The sequence below is a fragment of the Bufo bufo genome, chromosome 7 (assembly GCF_905171765.1).
Source record: "Bufo bufo chromosome 7, aBufBuf1.1, whole genome shotgun sequence".
In the NCBI taxonomy this organism is placed as follows: domain Eukaryota; kingdom Metazoa; phylum Chordata; class Amphibia; order Anura; family Bufonidae; genus Bufo; species Bufo bufo.
The window spans coordinates 223,586,006-223,612,157 of record NC_053395.1 but is presented as its reverse complement, the minus strand read 5'-3'; positions in this window follow the sequence as shown (position 1 = coordinate 223,612,157).

Here is a 26,152-nt window from a genome sequence, read left to right as displayed (position 1 = left end):
CTGGATACAATTTGATCCGGTTCTCAGCAGACTGGCTATGTAGGTGTTTGCTGCTTGCCACTGATCAGAAAGAAGAGTGTTCTCATTCACTGACAGAAAGCAGTGATCTTTCAAGTGGTGAGGATTTGAAAAGCCGAGTGTATTGCAAATCTGTAGAGCATCTCAATGTTAGTGATTAAGTTGTAGTTACATAAAACAAAAGGTACAGATGGAAGAGAGCGTGTAGTCTGTCACCATGGGACCACATAGATTTGCATGGGAGCTGCATGCAAAAAAAATGCAGATTTTTCATTTAGACTAGTTACAAAGTTGTTTTTTTAGTTGCGCTGAAACAATAAAAACATACTAAAGTGGGTCTAGGCTGTAAGGAATTTCTGTGCATTTAAACTCTTATAATCTTTTTTTATATTAGGGTCTATACAGTAAGTGAAATGTCTGATGACTGAGATCTCTGGGGCAGAGAGGGGTCAAAACTAAAATTCTTAGAAAGTTTTGTCCATTGAAAGTTCTGGCTAATCTGGAATCAATCAATATGATTCGCCTCTCCCCTTCCAGATCTGTAGAAACATGTTTCCTCAGAACACCCTATGGAGACCATCCTCTTTGCTGAAATGATGCAGAATCTTGCTGTGGTGTGCATTAGAAGTAGCAATAGCTGAAGTAGTAGTAGCAGAGGTAATAGTAGTAATAGCAGCAATAGCAGCCATAGAAGTAGTAGCAGCAGTAGTAGTATTAGCAGTAGTAGTAGTAGTAGCAGCAGCGGTAGTAGTAGTAGCAGCAGTAATAGTAGCAGTAGTAGTAGTAGTAGCAGCAGCAGTAGTAATAGTAGCAGTAATAGTAGTAGCAGCAGTAGTAGCAGTAATAGTAGTAGCATCTGTAGTAGCAGTAATAGTAGTAGCAGCAGTAGTAGTAGCAGCAGTATTATTATTATTATTATTATTAGTAGTAGTAGCAGCAGTAGTAGCAGTAAAAGTAGTAGCAGAAGTAGTAGTAGTAGCAGCAGTAGTAGTAACAATAGTAGTAGTAGTAGCAGTGGTAGTAGTAGCAGCAGTAGTAGTAGCAGCAGTAGTAGTAGCAGCAGTAGTAGTAGCAGCAGTATTATTATTATTATTAGTAGTAGTAGTAGTAGCAGCAGTAGTAGCAGTAAAAGTAGTAGCAGAAGTAGTAGTAGTAGCAGCAGTAGTAGTAGCAGCAGTAGTAGTAACAATAGTAGTAGTAGCAGTGGTAGAAGTAGTAGTAGCAGCAGTAGTAGTAACAATAGTAGTAGTAGCAGTGGTAGTAGTAGTAGCAGCAGTAGTAGCAGCAGCAGTAGTAGTAACAATAGTAGTAGTAGCAGTGGTAGTGGTAGTAGTAGTAATAGTAGTAGCAGTAGTAGTAGCAACAGTAGTAGAAGTAGTATTAGCATTAGCAGCAGTAGTAGTAGCAGCAGTAGTAGTAGTAATAGTAGTAATAGTATTAGCAGCGGTGGTAGTAGTAGTAGTTATAGTAGTAGCAACAGTAGTAGCAGCAGTAGCAGTAATAGTAGTAGTAGTAGTAGCAGCAGTAGTAGTAGTAGCAGTAATAGTAGTAGCAGTAATAGTAGTAGTAGAAGTAGTAGTAGCAGCAGTGGTAGTAGTAGCAGTAATAGTAGTAGCAGCAGTAGTAGCAGTAATAGTAGCAGCAGTAGTAGCAGTAGTAGTAGTAGCAGTAGTAGCAGTAATAGTAGTAGCAGCAGTAGTAGTAATAGTAGTAATAGTATTAGCAGCAGCGGTGGTAGTAGTAGCAGTTATATTAGTAGCAGCAGTAGTAGAGCAGTAATAGTAGTAGCAGCAGTAGTAGTAGCAGTAATAGTAGTAGTAGCAGTAGTAGTAGTAGCAGTAATAGTAATAGTAGTACTACCAGTAGTAGTAGCAGTAATAGTAGTAGCAGCAGTATTAGAAGTAGTAGTAGCAGCAGTGGTAGTAGTAGCAGTAATAGTAGTAGCAGTAGTAGTAGTAGTAGTAGCAGCACTAGCACCAGTAGTAGTTGAAGCAGCAGCAGTAATAGTAGCAGCAGTAATAGTAGTTGCAGTAATAGTAGTAGCGGCAGTAGTAGTAGCATCAGCAGTAGTGGTAGTAGTAGCAGCAGTAGTAGTAGTAGTAGCAGTAATAGTAGTAATAGTATTAGCAGCGGTGGTAGTAGTAGTAGCAGTTATAGTAGTAGGAGCAGTAGTAGAGCAGTAATAGTAGTAGCAGCAGTAGTAGCAGTAATAGTAGTAGTAGAAGTAGCAACAGTAGTAGTAGTAGCAGTAGTAGTAGCAGTAATAGTAGTAGCAGCAGTAGTAGAAGTAGTAGTAGCAGTAATAGTAGTAGCAGTAGTAGTAGTAGCACTAGCACCAGTAGTAGTTGAAGCAGCAGCAGTAATAGTAGCAGCAGTAGTAGTAGTTGCAGTAATAGTAGTAGCATCAGCAGTAGTGGTAGTAGCAGCAGTAGTAGTAGTAGCAGCAGCAGCAGTAATACCGTAGTAGTAGTAGTAGCAGTGGTAGTAGTAACAATAGTAGTAGCAGTAGTAGTGGTAGTAGTAGCAGTGGTAGTAGTAGTAGTGGTAGTAGTAGTAGTGATAGTAGTAGGAGTGGTAGTAGTACTGGTAGTAATGATAGTAACAGTAGTAGTCAGGGGTGTAGCTATAGTGGAAGCGGAGAAACTGCTGCTACGAGGCCTGAACTCAGAAGGAGGACAAAAAGATTTTATTGCCAGGGCCCCTGCAACAGTATATGCAGTGACATTTTATGAGGGGACGGCCCTGTTCAAAAATTTGCTGTGGGGTCCAGTGAGTTCTAGTTATGCACCTGATACTGGCACCTGGGGGGGAGAGGGGTTGGCACCTGATACTGGCACCTGAGGGGGGGGGGTTGGCACCTGATACTGGCACATGGGGGGGGGGTTGGCACCTGATACTGGCACATGGGGGGGGAGAGAGGCACCTGATACTGGCACATGGGGGGGGAGAGGGGTTGGCACCTGATACTGGCACCTGGGGGGGTTGGCACCTGATACTGGCACATGGGGGGGGGGCACCTGATACTGGCACATGGGGGGAGGCACCTGATACTAGCACCTGGGGGGGAGGGGGGGTTGGCACCTGATACTGGCACATGGGGGGGGGGGGGAGAGAGGCACTTGATACTGGCACTTTTTTTGTGGGGGGGGGAGATGGCACTATGATACTGGGGCATGTGGGGGGGGGGGAGAGGCACTTGATACTGGCACATGATGGGGGGGCATTATGGGGGACACTAGGCCGGCAGCCTATCAGAGGCCGGACACTGAGGGGAATCTACTGGGGCACTATATATGGGGCATTTTATACTTGTACATTATGGGGGGCACTAGCAGGAAGGGGGGAGAGGAGGCACTATGGAGGCATTTACTGGGGGCACTATATAGGGGTATTTTATACATTATGGGGGCACTATGGGGACATTAGCTCAACTGGGGGCATTACAAGGGGGTATTTTTGCAATGTTACATTATAAGGAGAATTATTACTACTGGGGGGGAGGGGGCATTATGGTGGGCTTTATTACTCCCCCATGGTATGACCCCCTAGTAGCAGCACCAGCCTCTCCCTGCTCTGCTACCCCTCTGCCCCTTCTCCAAATCCTTATTATGAAATCTTTCTCATTAGGATAAAGCACAACATCAGCTCCGCCGAGCCCCCGGCCAAAGTGCTGAAGTGGTGTCCGAGATCCCCAAGGGCCAAGTAACTGTAAGTTTTCATGTGAAATATGTTTATGTTATACACATATTGCATCCACTGTGCCCCACAATATACAGTATACCGCTACACTGTGCCACACAATGTACAGGACACCTCTACACTGTGCCCCACAATATACAGTATACCGCTACACTGTGCCACACAATGTACAGGACACCTCTACACTGTGCCCCACAATATACAGTATACCTCTACACTGTGCCCCACAATATACAGTATACCGCTACACTGTGCCAAAGGAGTGGGGTTTACACAGGAGGAGGGAGGTGCGAAGCGCGCTGGGGGGGCCCTTACAAATATTTGCTGTGGGGCCCAGTCACTTCTAGTTACGCCCCTGCCCTCTGTATAATATATATTGGACCCTCTTTATAATATATAATGGCCCCTCTGTATAATATATATTGGACCCTCTGTATAATATACATTGGCCCCTCTGTATAATATATAATGGCCCCTCTGTATAATATATATTGGACCCTCTTTATAATATACATTGGCCCCTCTGTATAATATATATTGGACCCTCTTTATAATATACATTGGCCCCTCTGTATAATATATAATGGCCCCTCTGTATAATATATAATGGCCCCTCTGTATAATATATAATGCCCCCTCTGTATAATATATAATGGCCCCTCTGTACAATATATAATGGCCCCTCTGTATAATATATAATGGCCCCTCTGTACAATATATAATGCCCCCTCTGTATAATATACATTGGCCCCTCTGTATAATATATAATGGCCCCTCTGTATAATATACATTGGCCCCTCTGTATAATATATAATGGCCCCTCTGTACAATATATAATGGCCCCTCTGTACAATATATAATGGCCCCTCTGTACAATATATAATGCCCCCTCTGTATAATATACATTGGCCCCTCTGTATAATATATAATGGCCCCTCTGTACAATATATAATGCCCCCTCTGTATAATATATAATGGCCCCTCTGTACAATATATAATGCCCCTCTGTATAATATATATTGGCCCCTTTGTATAATATATATTGGCCCCCTCTGTATAATATATAATGGCCCCTCTTTATAATATATATTGGCCCTCTGTATAATATGTAATGGCCCCCATTCTTACCCCCACCTCCATAGTGCCCCCAGTATGGCCCCTAGTACTTACTTAAAAAAATACTCACCTCTCTTCATTGCCTCTTGTAGCCTTTGCTTGGGCGTCCCGGCGCAGGCGGTCAGGTACACATCATGGTGCCCTACATCTTGCGAGACCCGGCACAGGAGGTCACGGTGATGTAATCGCGATCTCCTGCGCTATTCTACTGCTTCATAGGCTTCAGGCCTAACCTGAAGCTTATGAGGCAGAACGGAGGGGATGGAAGCCATAGGCTCCCCCCCCCCCCCCCCCCCCACGCTACGCCACTGCCACTGGTAGTAGTAGTAGCTTCATCACCTGTCCTGAAAGGAGATTTCTGATTGGCTGATGGTATTTACAATTTAAATCTTGCAAAATTCTTTTCGACCACCCAAAATGACTGCGAAACTTGAAAATAGTGAGAGGGTTGACTCCTGTCCAGCACTATCCCCTGGGTGCAGCAGATGAAATAACTACTGCTTCTAGCCACGTGCATTACTCCGGGGGAGGATGAGGATGGCTCCGGAAGCGTCCTCATGGGGACAGGTGTATGTGTCTGTCACTTTAGGAGCAGGACTGGCCGTGCAGTGATCGACCCCAGGCACAGGGCCCCGCACACAGCTCGTCATCTCACATCTATCTCATCTATCATGGAGCTTCCTATCTCATTATAATCCCTCCTGAGCTGTCGCCCCTGCCAAGACCATTCCTCTCATACCAGTTTTTGAATAGGAGATGGTGATGAAAGTTCAGCCTGGCTCAATAAGCAAGCTGGATTGTGTACAGGGCTGTATCAAGGTATCCAAGGGTGATAAATTAGGGTTTAACCCATCCAAGGCCAAACACCTCCTTTACAGTGTGCAATATGCCCTCTCCCAATAAAACACATTACTTTACTTTATGTATTATACAGCCACCACTAGGGGGAGCTCACTACATACATATTATACAACCTCCCCTAGGGGGAGCTCACTACATACATATTATACAACCTCCCCTAGGGGGAGCTCACTACTTCTAGGGGATGCTCATTACATGCATATTATACAGCCACTATTAGGGGGAGCTCACTGCATACAGATTATACAGCCACCAATAGGGGAAATCTCGCTACATACAGATTATGCAGCCACCACAAGGGGGAGCTCACTACATACAAATTTTGCAGCCACCACTAGGGGGATCTCACTACATACAGATTATACTGCCACAACTAGGGGAATTCTCACTACATTCAGATTATACAGCCACCACTAGGGGGAGCTCACTACATACATATAATACAACCTCCCCTAGGGGGAGCTCACTACTTCTAGGGGATGCTCATTACATGCAGATTATACAGCCACTATTAGGGGGAGCTCACTGCATACAGATTATACAGCCACCAATAGGGGGAGCTCACTACATACATATTATACAGACACCAATAGGGGGAGCTCACTACATATAGATTATGCAGCCACCACTAGGAGGATCTCACTACATACAGATTATACAGCCACCACAAGGGGGAGCTCACTACATACAAATTATGCAGCCACCACTAGGGGGATCTCACTACATACAGATTATACTGCCACAACTAGGGGAATTCTCACTACATATAGATTATGCAGCCACCACTAGGGGGATCTCACTACATACAGATTATGAAGACACCACAAGGGGGGGGGCTCACTACATACAGATTATACAGTCTCCACTAGGGGGAGCTCACTACATACATGTTATACAGTCACCACTAGAGGGAGCTCACTACATACAGATTATGCAGTCACCACTAGAGGGAGCTCACTATATACAGATTATACAGTCACCACTAGAGGGAGCTCACTACATACAGATTATACAGCCACCACTAGAGGGAGATCACTACATACAGATTATACAGCCACCACTAGAGGGAGCTCACTACATACAGGTTATACAGTCACCACTAGAGGGAGCTCACTGCATACAGATTATACAGTCACCACTAGAGGGAGCTCACTACATACAGATTATACAGCCACCAGTAAGGAATGCTTATTACATACAGATTATACAGCCATCAATAAGGGGAGTTCACTGCATACAGGTTATACAGCCACCAATAGGGGAATTCTCACTACATATAGATTATGCAGCCACCACTAGGGGGAGCTCACTACATACAGATTATATAGTCTCCACTAGGAGGAGCTCACTGCATACAGATTATGCAGCCACCACAAGGGGGAGCTCACTACATACAGATTACTGTATATAGTCTCCTCTACGGGGAGCTCACTACATACAGGTAATACAGGGGAATCTCACTACATATAGATTATGCAGCCACCACTAGGGGGAAGCTCACTACATATAGATTATACAGCGGCCACTAGGGGGATCTTACTACATACAGATTATACAGCCACAACTAGGGGAAATCTCACTATATATAAATTATGCAGCCACCACTAGGGGGATCTTACTACATACAAATTAAGCAGCTAGCACTAGAGGGTTCTCTTTACATACAGATTATACAGCAACCACTAGGGGGATCTCACTACATACAGATTATACAGCCACCACTAGAGTGAGCTCACTACATACAAAATATGCAGCCACCGCTAGAGGGAGATTTCTATATAAAGATTTTACAGCCACCACTAGAGGGAGCTCACTACATGCAGATTATACAGCAACCAGTAGAGGAAGCTCACTACATACAGATTATACAGCCACCACTAAGGAATGCTCATTACTTACAGAATATACAGCCACCAGTAGGGAGATCTCACTGCTTACAGATACAGCCACTTCTAGCTGTATAATCTGTAAGCAGTGAGCTCCCCCTACTGGTGGCTGTATAATCTGTATGTAGTGAGCTTCCTCTAGCGGTGACTGTATAATCTGTATGTAGTGAGCTGCCTCTAGTGGTGACTGTATAATCTGTATGTAGTGAGCTCACTCTAATGGTGAGTGCATGATCTGTATGTAGTGAGCTCCCTCTAGTGGTGACTGTATAACCTGTATGTAGTGAGCTACCTCTAGTGGTGGCTGTATAATCTGTATGTAGTGAGCTCTCTCTAGTGGTGACTGTATAATCTGTATGTAGTGAGCTCCCCCTAGTGGTGGCTGTATAATCTGTATGTAGTGAGCTCTCTCTAGTGGTGACTGTATAATCTCTATGTAGTGAGCTCCCTCTAGTGGTGGATGCATAATCTGTATGTAGTGAGCTCCCTCTAGCGGTGGCTGTATAATCTGTATGTAGTGAGCTCTCTCTAGTGGTGGCTGTATAATCTGTATGTAGTGAGCTCCCCCTAGTGGTGGCTGTATAATCTGTATGTAGTGAGCTCCCTCTAGTGGTGACTGTATAACCTGTATGTAGTGAGCTCCCTCTAGCGATGGCTGTATAATCTGTATGTAGTGAGCTCCCTCTAGTGGTGGCTGTATAATCTGTATGTAGTGAGCCCCCTCTAGTGGTGGCTGTATAATCTGTATGTAGTGAGCTCCCTCTAGTGGTGACTGTATAATCTGTATGTAGTGAGCTCCCTCTAGTGGTGGCTGTATAATCTGTATGTAGTGAGCTCCCTCTAGTGGTGACTGTCTGATCTGTGTGTAGTGAGCTCCCCCTAGTGGTGGCTGTATAATCTGTATGTAGTGAGCTCCCCCTAGTGGTGGCTGTATAATCTGTATGTAGTGAGCTCCCTCTAGTGGTGACTGTATAACCTGTATGTAGTGAGCTCCCTCTAGCGATGGCTGTATAATCTGTATGTGGTGAGCTCCCCCTAGTGGAGGCTATATAATCTGCATGTAGTGAGGTCCCCATTGTGATGACACATTTCCTTTAAGTAAGTTGGCACAGGTTTTGAAACAAACTAGACAAAAATGGCAAACTGGGTAGCTGCACCAATGTATAGCGCTAACTAATCTGTGCACAGTATGGGGCTGAATGACACTATACAGCGGTATGTATCCAAGGGCTCTGGCACTATGGTGATTGAAATGTATAGATAAGGGTATAGGAGGTGCTTTCCAAGAAACCTGGAGTAAGTGTTTTTTAATCATCAGATGTCTTTACTTTTCCTATAGGCACAGACAGGACCTGACTAATCCCTGCCAGATCATCCCTTGTAGCAGGTACTGAGTGGGATGAAAATATCTGCATGAAACAGTAAAAAATGACTTGGACGCAGCATAAACTTTCAAGAGTTCACTTCACTGTCAGACTTGTCAGCTCCAGGCAGCCAGCGGGTCCCGAGCCAAATCATTTATTACTTCATAGGAGGCTTTAATAATCCTCGGTCAGCATTCCCTCCTCAGCTGCTGCAGAACCCGGCCCAAAAACTCACAAGAAAAAACAATTAGTCTGAGTCTGCTCTATACTAAACTGAGGGCTAGATATGGCGTCACGTTTTATCTTAAAGAAACCGCTCAGGGGAACTTTCTAAACCTAAGGGCTCGTTCGCACGACCGTGTGAAGCCCGTGCCTGTGCACGGACACTGACCGTGGCCCAGCCGCATGGGGATCTTGGACCTATTCACTTGAATGGGTCTGCGATCCCTCCATTCCGCAAAAAGATAGAGCATGTTCTATCTTTTTGCGGTGCGGAGGCACGGAACACAACCCCAGAAAGCACTCCGTAGTGCTTCCGTAGTGTTCCGTTCCGTGCTTCCGTTCCGCACCATTCCGCATCTCTGGATTTGCGGACCCATTGAAGTGAATGGGTCCGCATCCGTGATGCGGAATGCACACGGAACAGTGCCCGTGTATTGCGGATCCGCAATACGGCAACGGGCAGCACACGTTCGTGTGAACAAGCCCTAATTCATTAGTGGGAGATTTATCAAGACTGGTGCTTTCTGTGCCTGCCTTGCTATCCCCTGCACTGCCTGAGGTTGCGCCACGTTTATGACCAGGCACAAGCCTCCTGCGGCAGTCCGTTCGCCTACACAGAAATCTACGGTGGCTCCGAGGCGCTGTAGACTTCTGACCTTATTTGAGTCAGAAAACTGGAGTAAATGAAGATAACTTTGTCGCGGTGGCTGGCCTTTGCAACTTTAAAAAAATAAAAAATAAAAAACGGCACCTTTATAAAGTAGCTTTTCTTGCCATTTTCAAGATCTCTGTTTGCTGTCAACGAATGAGACCTTCCTTTATTAAAATCACAGACTGCAAACCCCTACATACCTAGTCCTGCTCTCAGCGGAGAAGTGGATACAACTGTATCCAGTCTAGACAATGGGGCACATTTACTACTTTTGCGGTTATTTTAGGCGTACAATAGTCACAAGTCGCCTTTTCTAACCAGCCGTGCGACAATACTTATGTTAGCGAAAAACTATATCAGGTAGGGTCTTGCGTAGTTTTTACGTCAGGCTCAAGGACTGCCACAGATGCGACTAATTTATGATGAGGCACACGGGGAAACTAAGGAACCTAACGGCAGCGCAAAGGGGAAACTAAGGAACCTAACGGCAGCGCAAGGGGGAAACTAAGGAACCTAACGGCAGCGCAAGGGGGAAACTAAGGAACCTAACGGCAGCGCAAGGGGGAAACTAAGGCTACTTTCCCACTGGCGTTTCTGGGTCCGCCTGTGAGATCACTTTCAGGGCTCTCACAAGCGGCCCAAAACGGATCAGTTCAACCCCAATGCATTCTGAATGGATAAGGATCCGTTCAGAATGCATCAATTTGGCTGCGTTTGGTCTCCGTTGCGTTTTTTAGACGGTCACTAAAACGCAGCTTGCAGCGTTTTGGTGACCCTCTGACTATGCGGAGCCAAAACGGATCCGTCCTGACTTACAATAAGACTGGTGTAAAAAGCGGTGCCCCAATGTTTTGCAAGTGAAAGACCTCAGCAGCAGCTGCACGTCTCTCTAGTTTGCTACAATGTATCAGTCTTGGGTCCAGGATGTTTTGCTTACAGAGCATTGTCTAGACTGATACAATTGTAACCACAGGTTTACAGCCTCTGAATGTAAGGGCTCATGCACATGGCTGTAAGCATTTTGCGGTGCGCAAAACAGAAATCCCACCCGAGTGTATGCTACCATTTATTTATTCATTCTGTAGAAATGTTCTATCCTTGTCTGCAAAACAGACAAGAATAGGACATGTTCTATTTTTTGTGTGGGGCTGCAGAACGGATGTGCGGATGTGGACAGTACACATTGTGCTGTCCACATCTTTTGCGTCCCGATTGAAATGGAATGGATGCGGACACAAAATACGGTCGTGTGCATCAGGCCTAAAGGAGAGTGTTCTTGCAAATTGTCAAGAACTAAATAAAGTTGTAGCACATTTCTTATACAAACTGATCCATCTTTTATTTTTAAAATCAGAAAACTCCTTAAAGAGGACCTTTCACTAGTTTAAAAACTAAAAACGAACTATATCAGTGGGCAGAGCGGCGCCCAGGGGTCCCCCTGCACTTACTAGTATGTCTGGGCGCCACTCGCTCTGCCCACTGATATAGTTCGTTTTTAGTTTTTAAACTAGTGAAAGGGCTCATGCAGACGAACATGTGCGCCCCGTGCTGCGGACCGCAAATAGGGGTCCGCAATGCATGGGCACCGGCCACGTGCCCGCAGTTTGAGGAGGCAGACCTATTCACATGAATAGGTCGACAATCTGCAAGATTCAGTCAATTCATATTTTTTTTGCAGTGCTGAGGCAGAGACTGAAATCCTGCGGAAGCGCTCCATAGTGTTTCCGTGGGCTTACACTCCATGCCTCTGCTCCGCACCGCATCTTGCGGATTGCAGACCCATTAAAGTGATACGGAGCGCACATGGGCGGTGCCCGATATTTGCAGGCCGCAATATAGACACGGGCTGCACACGTTCGTGGGAATGAGCCCTAAAAGGACCCGTCCCCTCTCCTGACATGCCTGTTTTAGCAATTACTTGCATTCCCAATGTAATATCAATTCTGGAACATCTATTTTAGGACTATGAATCGTCAGCAGTGTGCAATGAAGGTTACCAGCTGCACAGTCCGACGTTATCAAATCAATGCTGCCAGTGTCAAGAGTGTGCAGGGACACATCCGGAACTGGTAACACCCATCTGGACCTTCATTGCAAACTGCTGACAATTCATTCATAACAACACAGAGTCATAAGAATAGATGTTCCACAATTCTGTTCAGGCTTCAGATCTGAAGGATTTCCTAGGTCTACCTTTATCTGGTCTTTCGCTCCTGTAGGTTTATTTCCAGGAGGATGAGAGGAGTCATTGCTTTAGGTTCACTCATCTGCCAACTGGCGTCTGCGGCTGAGCTGGAAAGGGCAAATCAACACCGAGGCCCTGAAGAGCGGCACAAGTGTAAGCGTCGAGGTGCGGAAGGCATGATAGCAATACACATACAGTATATCTGCCCCACAAAGCCACAGTCAAAAGCGAAGCATAACCGGACAATCATTGACCGGAAAATGTCCCAAAATAAACAGTTTCCTGGAAAATGTTGAACAGGTGCATGAAACGCGACAAATCCCCTGAGCTGCGCTGACACAAGTGATAAACTAAGTCGGACATTTTTTCTGGAGATCAAGTATCCAGTAATGTTCCGAAGAACATGATGGATGTAGATCCTGTATCACACAGAGGCGGGACTACACTGCAACAATGTAACAAGAGCACCACCTACTTATTCTGTGCATTTTAGGGTACTTTCACACTTGCGGCAGAGGATTCCGGCAGGCAGTTCCGTCGCCAGATCAGGCCATCTGGACGCAAACGGATGCATTTGTAGACGGATCTGGATGCGGATCCGTCTCACAACAGCATTGCAATACCGGATCCGTCTTTCCGGTTGTCATCCGGAAAAACGGATCCGGCATTTATTTTTTTCACAGATTTAATGGTCGGACGGAAAGAACGGATCCGGAACACTTGGGGCCTGATCCGGCACTAATACACTTCAATGGAAATGAATGCCGGATCCGGCGTTCCGGCAAGTGTTCGGAATTTTGGGCCGGAGAGAAAACTACAGCATGCTGCGGTATTTTCTCTGGCCAAAAAACGTGAGAGGGACTGAACTGATGCATCCTGAACGGATCGCTCTCCATTCAGAATGCATGGGGATAAAACTGATCAGTTCTTTACCGGCATTGAGCCCTTAGGACGGAACTCTATGCCGGAAAATAAAAACGCTAGTGTGAAAGTACCTTTAGATATCTGGGAGACTCCTGATATTGGTAGCGGCGGGAGACATCCATCAATATTCTGATTGGCTGAGTGATGGTATAAGTCAACTGAACACAAGTGTGCACATAGACCTTGGACCAAGTGGCTCTTAAATAATTTAATTAATTGGTTATTTATTTAATTCTACCTTCTGTGCTGATTTATTTCTTTAAATGTTTATAGAATTCATAGCTCAATTTTTCTGACACAGGGTTCCAATTCCCCTGCAGACACCTAAGCTAGAATTCTCCCTGCCTGCAGTCACCACTAGGGGGAGCACAGGAGTTCAATGTACTGAAGTGTAAAGAATTTTATACTATATTATGTCTCCCAGGTCAATAAAGATGTGATTTAAATAAAATAAAATAGAGAACTGTCTTAAATTGGCACAAAACCTAAGTGCAGTAACGTTATAAGATGACATCAGTTACACATAATGATGTAAATAAGGTGTCATGCAAAGGAGAAAGTTAATATAATATGGATGGTGGGGAGATTCCTGCATCCCATTAATTACAGTCACCCGCTCCCCAACATGAAATGTCTGGTAACAGAAAACAATAGATTGAGGATCAATTGCAGTTGTGTCATTTGCTACTATTATACTTTGCATAGAATCTAAATAAACCTATCAGCGCAGGCAGATGATACAATAATACAATTATTTCTTCATTTTAAGTATCAGATATTATTTAACCTATTTTCTTTTGTGGGTAATTGTACAGTATTATTTTGCTGAGCCAATTACTTCATTGATCCTGTAATCTTGCAGTGCCCTCTAGTGGTTCCTTCTCAGAAGGCAACCTTAGAATTTTTGCATGGACATTATGTAGCAGAGTTTAGAGTATTTTGTTCGGAAGCTGTAATACTAGAATGCTGTTTCTATTGTGTAGTGGTCATATGAATGTTGAATTTTTTTTTGCTGCTATTTTGTAGTTTATCCTACAATGCTCTCTAAACATTCTACGCTAGTTATTACAACGCTGTGCTACTTACAAATCATTAGAATACTGGGGGACATTTATGAAGACCGGCGATTTACACGTCGATCTTCGTCCCTCCTGCGCTGGCGGTTCAACCCCGTAAGTTATGTAGAGGCAAGATTTTACACTTGGGAGCTGGCATAGATTTACACCATTTTCTATGCCTAAAACAGGCGTAAAAAATAGCAAATGAGAAGCTTAGAAAATAGTAAATAAGGCCCATGCCACGCCACCTTATTTTAGACCTGGCGTGAGCGGCGGAATAGTGGAAAAAGTTGCAGATTGCAGTACAAATAACCTTTGCGCCGCAATCTGCGACAGATATACGCCAAAAGTGGTTCGTAAATGACCCCCTCTGTTTATATTTTATGATAAGAATTCTCTTTGCAATGTTTAGAGGTCATTAGAAAACTCTCTATTAGAGTTGAGCGGACACCTGGATGTTCGGGTTCGACGAGTTCGGCCGAACTTGAAAAAAAAGTTCGGGTTCGGGACCCGAACTTGAACACGAACCCGAACCCCATTGAAGTCAATGGGGACCCGAACTTTTGGTCACTAAAATGGCTCTAAAATAGTCCTGGAAAGGGCTAGAGGGCTGCAAAAGGCATCAAAATGTGCTTAAGAGCATGACAACTGTTCTGCATTAAAATGTGGATAGGGAAATGACTTAAAATAACATAAAATACAGAAAAATTAAAAATAACAATCTGGATCTAGGAGTAGGAGGTTGAGGAGGCGGTGGATGGGTGGATGTGGCGGTGTAGGTTGACGTGGCGGTGTAGGTGGAAGCGGCGGTGAAGGAGGAATAGGTAGCCAACACTGATTTGTGTTATTTTTTATTTTTAAATTGGGGTATCCCCCAAAATATTGGAACATATAACAAAATAAAACAAAGAATAAGTGCACTTGAGTACAAGGATGGATGGTTGAGGCCGGTATAAATGTCTATTCTGCACAAGGTACGGACAAGTCCTGTGGGATCCAAGCCTGGGTCATTTTAATAAACGTGAGCTTGTCCACATTGGCTGCGGCCTGTGATAACGCTCTCTGCCGTGCTAAACACACGTTCACACTATACACTGGCTGCAGGGCAGGGCAGCACCTCCAAGGCTGACAAAGCTTTTCCACATTTCGGCCATGCTAACCCTGCCTTCTGAGGTGCTGGCGGTGCCCCGGCTGCGTTGGCGACCTCTTCCTCCTCCTCTGCCTTCGCCTTGTGCTTCCACTGTGCCCCCGCTGTCAGGTGGGAATGCCATCAGCAGCGCGTCTACCAGCGTGCGCTTGTAATCCCGCATCTTACGATTACGCTCCAGTGAGGGAATTAAGGACGATACGTTGTCCTTGTAGCGGGGATCCAGCAGCGTGGCCACCCAGTAATCAGCACAAGTTAGAATGTGGGCAACTCAGCGGTCGTTGCGGAGACACTGCAGCATGTAATCGCTCATGTGTGCCAGGCTGCCCAGAGGCAACGAAAAGCTGTCCTCTGTGGGAGGTGTATCGTCTGTGTCCTCTGTATCCCCCCAGCCACGCACTAGTGATGGCCATGAGCTGGTCTGGGTGCCACCCTGCTGTGAACATGGTTCCTCCTCCTCCATCTCCTCCATCTCCACCTCGTCATCCTCCAGAACTGTTCCTTGGCTGGACAATTGTGTACCTTGGGTTTGTGGGTGCAGGAACCCACCCTCTGAGCCACTTGGGAATGACTGGCCGGAAACCCTACGAAATGACCCCTCTTCCTCCCCCTCCTCCTCCTGTGCCACATCCTCTTCCATCATCGCCCTAAGTGTTTTCTCAAGGAGACATAGAAGTGGTATAGTAACGCTGAGAACGGCGTCATCGCCACTGGCCATGTTGGTGGAGTACTCGAAACAGCGCAACAAGGAACACAGGTCTCGCATGGAGGCCCAGTCATTGGTGGTGAAGTGGGTCTGATCCGCAGTGCGACTGACCCGTGCGTGCTGCAGCTGAAACTCCACTATGGCCTGCTGCTGCTCGCACAGTCTGTCCAGCATGTGCAAGGTGGAGTTCCAACTGGTGGGTACGTCGCATATGAGGCGGTGATCGGGAAGGCCGAAGTTACGCTGCAGCGCTGACAGGCGAGCAGCAGCAGGGTGAGAACGCCGGAAGCGCGAACAGACGGCCCGCACTTTATGCAGCAGCTCTGACATGTCGGGGTAATTTTTAAGGAATCTCTGCACCACCAAATTCAGCACATGCGCCAGGCAAGGGATGAGCGTCAAACCGGCTAGGCCCAGAGCTGCTACGAGATTTCGCCCATTATCGCACACCACCAGGCCGGGCTTGAGGCTCACCGGCAGCAACCACTCATCGGTCTGTTGTTCAAGGCCCGTCCACAGCTCCAGCGCGGTGTGGGGTTGTCCCCCAAACAGATAAGTTTTAAAACTGCCTGCTGTCGTTTACCCCGGGCTGTGCTGAAGTTGGTGGTGAAGGTGTGTGGCTGACCGGATGAGGAGCTGGTAGAGGATGAGGAAGCGGAGTAGGAGGAGGAAGCAACAGGAGGCAAACTGAAGCGCCCTGCAATCCTCGGTGGTGGAAGGACATGCGCCAAACTGCTATCCGCCTCAGGCCCAACCACCACTGCATTTGCCCAGTGTGCTGTTATGGAGATATAACGGCCCTGACCGTGCTTACTGGTCCACGTATCCGTAGTAAGGTGGACCTTGCCACAGATGGCGTTGCGCAGTGCACAGTATCCCCTACTTTGTTGTGCAGGGAAGGGATGCCTCTCCTGGAAAAGTAGTGGCGGCTGGGCACGACGTACTGTGGGACAGCCTTCGCCATAAGGCCTTTAAAGCTCTCCGTCTCCACCAGACGGAATGACAGCATTTCAAAGGGCAGTAATTTGGAAATGCTGGCATTCAGGGCTAGGGATCGCGGGTGGGTAGGGGGTACTTCCTCTTCCTCTCCAGCGTTTGGGAGATGGAGAGCTGAACGCTTCCGTGGGACATTGTGGAGATGCTTGGTGACCCAGGTGTTGGTGTTGCTGGCAGATCCTCTGTTTGCGGGGTGCCAGGTGGCACTGTCACTCCAGAGGTGGATGAAGAGGCCGAGACTGCAGCAGAAGATGAAGCAGGAGGAGCCAGAGACCTTTCTTGGTTTTTCAGGTGTCTACTCCACTGCAGCTCGTGCTTAGCACTTAGATGCCTGGTCATGCAGGTTGTGCTCAGGTTGAGAACGTTTGTGCCTCGCTTCAGGCTCTGATTGCACAGTGTGCAAACCACTCGTGTCTTGTCGTCAGCACATTGTCTGAAGAACTGCTACGCCAAGGAACTCCTCAGAGCTGGCTTTGGTGTGCTCGGTCCCTTGCTGCGGTGGGCAGTATGAGGCGTACTGTCTAGAGGACGGCCGCTCCGCTTTTGCACCCTGCTCCCTCTTCTGCTGTGCTGGTGTCACCGCCAGCTCTCTGAGAAGCTCTGGCAGACGTTTTTCTGTACCTCTTGCATGATGTTCTTTGTTTTGGTTTCACTTTGTCATCTCTTTTCCTTCTCCCAGCTGTCATCTATTTACACTGATTGCCTCCCTTTATATTCCCTCCCATACTGCCTCACTTTGCGGTTTATACTACTTCCTCGATTGTGTTCACTGCTAGATGCTGCAACTGCTGGTTCCTCAGATAAATGTTTTCCTTTATTTGTGTTTCCGTGCTGGCTTGATTCTAGGTGACCCTGACTCCCTCCGTATTAAGTGTAGGGAGCCGGTGGTCGTGTGCCTTTACTATTATAAGTGTAACGGACAGTTTCAGCAGACAAGGGGTTAAAATCCGTTTAGGCGATATGCCCCTTTCTGAGAGACAGGCACAGCTACTGCAGGATACACCAAACCCCCGAACTGGATACAAAATAGCACTCCAAACTGGAACCTCACGAATAGCTGCTAGCAGACGAACGGGGATCAGCTTACACTTCTGGCAATCGGTCTTCTAACAGCATACAGTGAATCCCCCCAATAACGAGACAAGGCTCCGTGTTGAGGGTCAAGCAGTGGTCTGACTGTACTTCACGTACAGCCTCTTTTATTCATAAACCACAAACATAGTACTGCCCACAGGGGTTTGAAATACAACCAATCAGTAATTTACAACACATACAATGTAACTACAGCAACCAATCATTCACGCCCCCAGAGGACCAGAATGAAGACTGTGACATAGGACAAATACAACATATCCCCACAATGCATCATGGTCTCCTCCTCTCTGTCCCGGAGACAACCTGAGGAGCAATCCAATTATCTCTGAGGACAAAGGGAGATCGCCAATACATATGTGAGGACAACAGAACAGACATCACCATTTAAACACACAATGGGACAATGGCACAATAGAAACACACCCAGCATTTTCCTCCCAAGCTGACAAGTTACACTTAGTATAAATTGTTACAACTTTGTGAGTTTACATTGGCCATACATATAACTTACATCAATTTAAACAGTATAACTTGGGGACAAACCTATCCAAAATTCACTTGAATCGGTTCAGGGGTTTAAAAGTTAGTATATGGCCCATAATCCTGGGGCAAGAGGCCAGCAGCCAGTCCTCTCCAAAACCCAGTGGCGAGGTCGGTTTCGCCACAATAAGGTTTTCAGGTGTCACACAGTCTAGGTACGAGGGCATGCAATTATCTATCATAAAGATCTTTGCATGGGTAGAGCAGTCAGGGAGAGCTCTAGGGGTTTTATAGGGCTCACCCATATGTTCCTTAGTTTGGGATCAAGTCAGTCGGATGTTTATTTATAACTTCCAGTTTTCGGCAACACCATCCGTGACAGCTGGTGGCTCTGTGAGACCACCGCCTCTTCCTCCGAACTACATCGGTCACTCGCATGACCTTGATTCCATGTGGGGTCGAGGACCTCATCGTCCTCCACATCATCTTCCACCCTGTCTTCACCCCTGCCCTCTTGTCGGTCTGAACACTATCGAAAGCTCCAGCAGTTGGCACCTGTGTTTCGTCATCATCTGAGACGTGCTGCGATGGTCCATCCATGTACTCATCTTAAAAAATAAGTGGTTGGGCATCGGTGCACTCAATCTCTTCCACTTCTGGGGCAGGGCTAGGTGGATAGCCCTGGGAAACCCTGCTAACAGTCATCAAAAAGCAGAAGAGACTGCTGCATGACTTGGGGCTCAGACTGCTTGGCTGATTTGCAAGGGGGTGGAAGACTGATGGACATCGGCTGCAGGTGCCAACTGTGGTCTTTCAGCAGGAGACTGGGTGGGAGACAATGTGAAGGAACTGGATCCACTGTCAGCAACCCAATCTACTATCGCCTGTACTTGTTCAGGCCTCACCATTCGTAGAGCAGCATTAGGCCCGACCAAATACCGCTGCAGGTTTTGTCGCCTACTCGCACCTGAGGAAGGGGTTTCACTTGTGCGTGTAGCTGGCACAGATCGACCACTTCCTCTCCCTGCAACAGGAGCTCCACCAGCAGCACCACGACCGGGGCCACGTCCCTTATTTGACGCTCTCCTCATATCTTTTGAATTTAGGATCTTGCCCTAAATGGGTGTTTAATTAATAGTAAAAAAGAACGACAGTATGTAAAGGGTGTATCTCACACGGCCTGAACCAGACTAGGCCTCAATTAAAGATTTCTTTGCACAAAATGGCTGTATTTCAAATGCCTAATTCAAACCCCTATATGTAGAGGTAGTATCTCACAGGGCCTGAACCTCTGACACGGCCTGAATTCAATATTGGTGCACCAAATGGCTGTATTTCAAATCTCTGAATGTAACCCAAATGTATTACGGGAGTATCTCACAATGACATCTACATCAAAGGCTGCCAACAATTTTTTTTAACAACTGAATTTGACAGCAGTATATAAGCCTGTAATTTCACACGTGCTGATGCTGCAAGGCCTGAAAATAGTGTTTTTTGTCAAATAAGTGTGTTTTTCAAACCCCAGAAAATGATGGGTGTATTTCTAGCTTAAATTGCACACTGACTAATCCAGATGTTGTAGATTGCCCAAAAAGTGTTTTTTTGCTCACAGAATATGAAAGCTGTATATATTAAACTTGAATTTAACACTTGCAGATCTGGCAAATATTGTTTTTTGAAAAAAAATAAAAAATTCAAACCCCAGAAAATGATGGGTGTATTTCTACCTTAAATTGCACACTGACTAATCCAGATGTTGTAGATTGCCCCAAAAAAATGGTAATTTGCAATGTCCCAAAAGCTCAGATGCAGTGCTGGTGCACTGAGCATGAATAAAATCGCCGCCGCCGCCACCCACCTAACTAACAGAATTCTAAAAGTTAGTATTTTTGCTCAATCAGCTCAGGGCAGGGAAAAACGATTGTGCTCTGCACCCACACAACTATTTGTCTGTAGAGTTAGATTCTCTCCTATTCTCTCCCTAAAATCACAAGTCCAGCAGCAACCTCTCCCTACACTTGTAACAGCAGAGTGACGTGCGGCTCTACGTGACTCCATCTTATATAGAGCCTGGGTCACATGCTGCTCTGGCCAATCACAGCCATGCCATTAGTAGGCAAGGCTGTGCTGGCCTCTTGGGGCAAGTAGTATGACGCTTGTTGATCGGCTGCTGTGCAGCCTTTCAAAAAGCGCCAAGAAAGCGCCGAACACCGAACCTAAACTTTTACGAAAATGTTAGGGTTCGGGTTCAAACATCCTAAAGTTCGGTACGAACCCGAACTTTACAGTTCGGGTTTGCTCAACCCTACTCTCTATATTTTATGATGATCATTAAAGCGTTTACCCAAAGTCTAACACATGCCCCCCAAGTGCCCGGGCCCCTTCTATACATATACTTACCTGCTTGCATCACCCGTGATGCTAGGGAGGCTCGTTCCGGTCACGGCCTGCTGATGGCTGATCCCCCCCCCTTCGCCAGATGTTTTGATCTGCGTGACGGGGAGATGCAGCAACGGCCGTGCGGTGATCAGGAGCGACGCGGGTGCCGGGGAGCAGGGTAAGTATAATCTATATGAGGGGCCCAGGCATTGGGGGGGCATGTTTTAAACTTTGGATAAACCCTTTAACGTTGTACTGGTGACCAGTGCCTGCCCCTGTCCCGCTCCTTTCTCGCTGGCACATGTGCCATGCTACTCACCCCAGCTACCCTCCCACTATCTGGGCCGGCTCCTCTTCTTCCAGCTGCCTGCGCACCAGGTTTAAAAGCCTTCATGACAGTTCCATAGTGTGCGCACTGGCCCTGTAAGATTGCCAAAAAAGAGCGCTCACATGTCCGAATCCTTCCCCAGCAAAGAGTGAGAACCAGGCGACTGCCAGAATACTGCCCTTAGGAGTAGCCCAACGTCAGACTGGTTAGTTGGTCATTAGAGTGCTCTCTGGTCTAGAGTTGAGCGAACACCTGGATGTTCGGGTTCGAGAAGTTCGGCCGAACTTCCCGGAAATGTTCGGGTTCGGGATCCGAACCCGACCCCAACTTCGTCCTGAACCCTATTGAAGTCAATGGGGACCCGAACTTTTCGGCACTAAAAATGCTGTAAAACAGCACAGGAAAGAGCTAGAGGGCTGCAAAAGGCAGCAACATGTAGGTAAATCCCCTGAAAACAAATGTGGATAGGGAAATTAATTAAAATAAAAATTAAATAAATAAAAATTAACCAATATCAATTGGAGAGAGCTCCCATAGCAGAGAATCAGTCTTCATGTCATAGCAGAGAATCTGGCTTCATGTCAGCAGAGAATCAGTCTCTTCATGCCATAGCAGAGAATCAGGCTTCACGTCACCCACCACTGGAACAGGCCACTGTCACACATTTAGGCCCCGGCACCCAGACAGAGGAGAGCGGTCCCGTAACAGAGAATCTGGCTTCATGTCAGCGCAGAATCAGTCTTCATGTCATAGCAGAGAATCAGGCTTCACGTCACCCACCACTGGAACAGGCCACTGTCACACATTTAGGCCCCGGCACCCAGACAGAGGAGAGCGGTCCCGTAACAGAGAATCTGGCCTTATGTCAGCACAGAATCAGTCTTCATGTCATAGCAGAGAATCAGGCTTCACGTCACCCACCACTGGAACAGGCCACTGTCACACATTTAGGCCCCGGCACCCAGACAGAGGAGAGCGGTCCTGTAACAGAGAATCTGGCCTTATGTCAGCGCAGAATCAGTCTTCATGTCATAGCAGAGAATCAGGCTTCACGTCACCCACCACTGGAACAGGCCACTGTCACACATTTAGGCCCCGGCACCCAGACAGAGGAGAGAGGTCCTGTAACAGAGAATCTGGCCTTATGTCAGCGCAGAATCAGTCTTCATGTCATAGCAGAGAATCAGGCTTCACGTCACCCACCACTGGAACAGGCCACTGTCACACATTTAGGCCCAGGCACCCAGACAGAGGAGAGCGGTCCCGTAACAGAGAATCTGGCCTTATGTCAGCGCAGAATCTGTCTTCATGTCATAGCAGAGAATCAGGCTTCACGTCACCCACCACTGGAACAGGCCACTGTCACACATTTAGGCCCAGGCACCCAGGCAGAGGAGAGAGGTCCCGTAACAGAGAATCTGGCCTTATGTCAGCGCAGAATCTGTCTTCATGTCATAGCAGAGAATCAGGCTTCACGTCACCCACCACTGGAACAGGCCACTGTCACACATTTAGGCCCCGGCACCCAGACAGAGGAGAGCGGTCCCGTAACAGAGAATCTGGCCTTATGTCAGCACAGAATCAGTCTTCATGTCATAGCAGAGAATCAGGCTTCACGTCACCCACCACTGGAACAGGCCACTGTCACACATTTAGGCCCCGGCACCCAGACAGAGGAGAGAGGTCCTGTAACAGAGAATCTGGCCTTATGTCAGCGCAGAATCAGTCTTCATGTCATAGCAGAGAATCAGGCTTCACGTCACCCACCACTGGAACAGGCCACTGTCACACATTTAGGCCCAGGCACCCAGACAGAGGAGAGTGGTCCCGTAACAGAGAATCTGGCCTTATGTCAGCGCAGAATCTGTCTTCATGTCATAGCAGAGAATCAGGCTTCACGTCACCCACCACTGGAACAGGCCACTGTCACACATTTAGGCCCAGGCACCCAGGCAGAGGAGAGAGGTCCCGTAACAGAGAATCTGGCCTTATGTCAGCGCAGAATCTGTCTTCATGTCATAGCAGAGAATCAGGCTTCACGTCACCTACCACTGGAACAGGCCACTGTCACACATTTAGGCCCCGGCACCCAGGCAGAGGAGAGAGGTCCCGTAACAGAGAATCTGGCCTTATGTCAGCGCAGAATCTGTATTCATGTCATAGCAGAGAATCAGGCTTCACGTCACCCACCACTGGAACAGGCCACTGTCACACATTTAGGCCCCGGCACCCAGGCAGAGGAGAGAGGTCCCGTAACAGAGAATCTGGCCTTATGTCAGCGCAGAATCAGTCTTCATGTCATAGCAGAGAATCAGGCTTCACGTCACCCACCACTGGAACAGGCCACTGTCACACATTTAGGCCCCGGCACCCAGACAGAGGAGAGGTTCATTCAACTTTGGGTTGCCCCACAATATAATGGTAAAATGAAAATAAAAATAGTATTGAATGAGGAAGTGCCCTGGAGTAGAATAATATATTGTTAAGGGGAGGTAGTTAATATCTAATCTGCACAAGGGATGGACAGGTCCTGTGGGATCCATGCCTGGTTCATTTTTATGAACGTCAGCTTGTCCACATTGGCTGTAGACAGGCGGCTGCGTTTGTCTGTAATGACGCCCCCTGCCGTGCTGAATACAAATTCAGACAAAACGCCGGCCGCCGGGCAGGCCAGCACCTCCAAGGCACAAAAGGCTAGCTCTGGCCACGTGGACAATTTGGAGACCCAGATATTGAATGGGGCCGAACCATCAGTCAGTACGTGGAGGGGTGTGCACAGGTACAGTTCCACCATGTTAGAGAAATGTTGCCTCCTGCTAACACGTTCCGTATCAGGTGGTGGTGCAGTTAGCTGTGGCATGGTGACAAAACTTTTCCACATCTCTGCCATGCTAACCCTGCCCTCAGAGGAGCTGGCCGTGACACAGCTGCGTTGGCGACCTCTTGCTCCTCCTCTGCCTTCGCCTTGGGCTTCCACTGGTTCCCCTGTGACATTTGGGAATGCTCTCAGTAGCGCGTCTACCAACGTGCGCTTGTACTCGCGCATCTTTCTATCACGCTCCAGTGAGGTAATTAAGGACGGCACATTGTCTTTGTACCGGGGATCAAGCAGGGTGGCAACCCAGTAGTCCGCACACGTTAAAATGTGGGCAACTCTGCTGTCGTTGCGCAGGCACTGCAGCATGTAGTCGCTCATGTGTGCCAGGCTGCCCAGAGGTAAGGACAAGCTGTCCTCTGTGGGAGGCGTATCGTCATCGTCCTGTGTTTCCCCCCAGCCACGCACCAGTGATGGGCCCGAGCTGCTTTGGGTGCCACCCCGCTGTGAACATGCTTCATCCTCATCCTCCTCCACCTCCTCCTCATCCTCGTCCTCCTCGTCCTCCAGTAGTGGGCCCTGTCTGGCCACATTTGTACCTGGCCTCTGGTGTTGCAAAAAACCTCCCTCTGAGTCACTTCGAAGAGACTGGCCTGAAAGTGCTAAAAATGACCCCTCTTCCTCCTCTTCCTCCTGGGCCACCTCCTCTTCCATCATCGCCCTAAGTGTTTTCTCAAGGAGACATAGAAGTGGTATTGTAACGCTGATAACGGCGTCATCGCCACTGGCCATGTTGGTGGAGTACTCGAAACAGCGCAACAGGGCACACAGGTCTCGCATGGAGGCCCAGTCATTGGTGGTGAAGTGGGTCTAATCCACAGTGCGACTGACCCGTGCGTGCTGCAGCTGAAACTCCACTATGGCCTGCTGCTGCTCGCACAGTCTGTCCAGCATGTGCAAGGTGGAGTTCCACCTGGTGGGCACGTCGCATATGAGGCGGTGAGCGGGAAGGCCGAAGTTACGCTGTAGCGCAGACAGGCGAGCAGCGGCAGGGTGTGAACGCCGGAAGCGCGAACAGACGGCCCGCACTTTATGCAGCAGCTCTGACATGTCGGGGTAGTTGCGAATGAACTTCTGCACCACCAAATTCAGCACATGCGCCAGGCAAGGGATGTACATCAAACCGGCTAGTCCCAGAGCTGCAACGAGATTTCGCCCATTATCGCACACCACCAGGCCGGGCTTGAGGCTCACCGGCAGCAACCACTCGTCGGTCTGTTGTTCTATACCCCGCCACAACTCCTGCGCGGTGTGGGGCCTGTCCCCCAAACATATGAGTTTCACAATGGCCTGCTGACGTTTACCCCGGGCTGTGCTGAAGTTGGTGGTGAAGGTGTGTGGCTGACTGGATGAGCAGGTGGAAGAAGAGGAGGAGGAAGCTGAGTAGGAGGAGGAGGCAACAGGAGGCAAAGAATGTTGCCCTGCGATCCTTGGCGGCGGAAGGACGTGCGCCAAACAGCTCTCCGCCTGGGGCCCAGCCGCCACTACATTTACCCAGTGTGCAGTTAGGGAGATATAGCGTCCCTGGCCGTGCTTACTGGTCCACGTATCTGTGGTTAGGTGGACCTTGCCACAGATGGCGTTGCGCAGTGCACACTTGATTTTATCGGACACTTGTTTGTGCAGGGAAGGCACGGCTCTCTTGGAGAAGTAGTGGCGGCTGGGAACAACATACTGTGGGACAGCAAGTGACATGAGCTGTTTGAATCTGTCTGTGTCCACCAGCCTGAATGACAGCATTTCATAGGCCAGTAGTTTAGAAATGCTGGCATTCAGGGCCAGGGATCGAGGGTGGCTAGGTGGGAATTTACGCTTTCTCTCAAATGTTTGTGAGATGGAGAGCTGAACGCTGCCGTGTGACATGGTTGAGATGCTTGGTGACGCAGGTGGTGGTGTTGGTGGTACATCCCATGTTTGCTGGGCGGCAGGTGCCAACGTTCCTCCAGAGGCGGAGGAAGAGGCCGAGACGGCGGCAGCAGCAGCAGAAGAGGCCGAGGCGGCAGCAGCAGAAGAGGTAGCAGGGGGAGCCTGAGTGACTTCCTTGTTTTTAAGGTGTTTACTCCACTGCAGTTCATGCTTTGCATGCAGGTGCCTGGTCATGCAGGTTGTGCTAAGGTTCAGAACGTTAATGCCTCGCTTCAGGCTCTGATGGCACAGC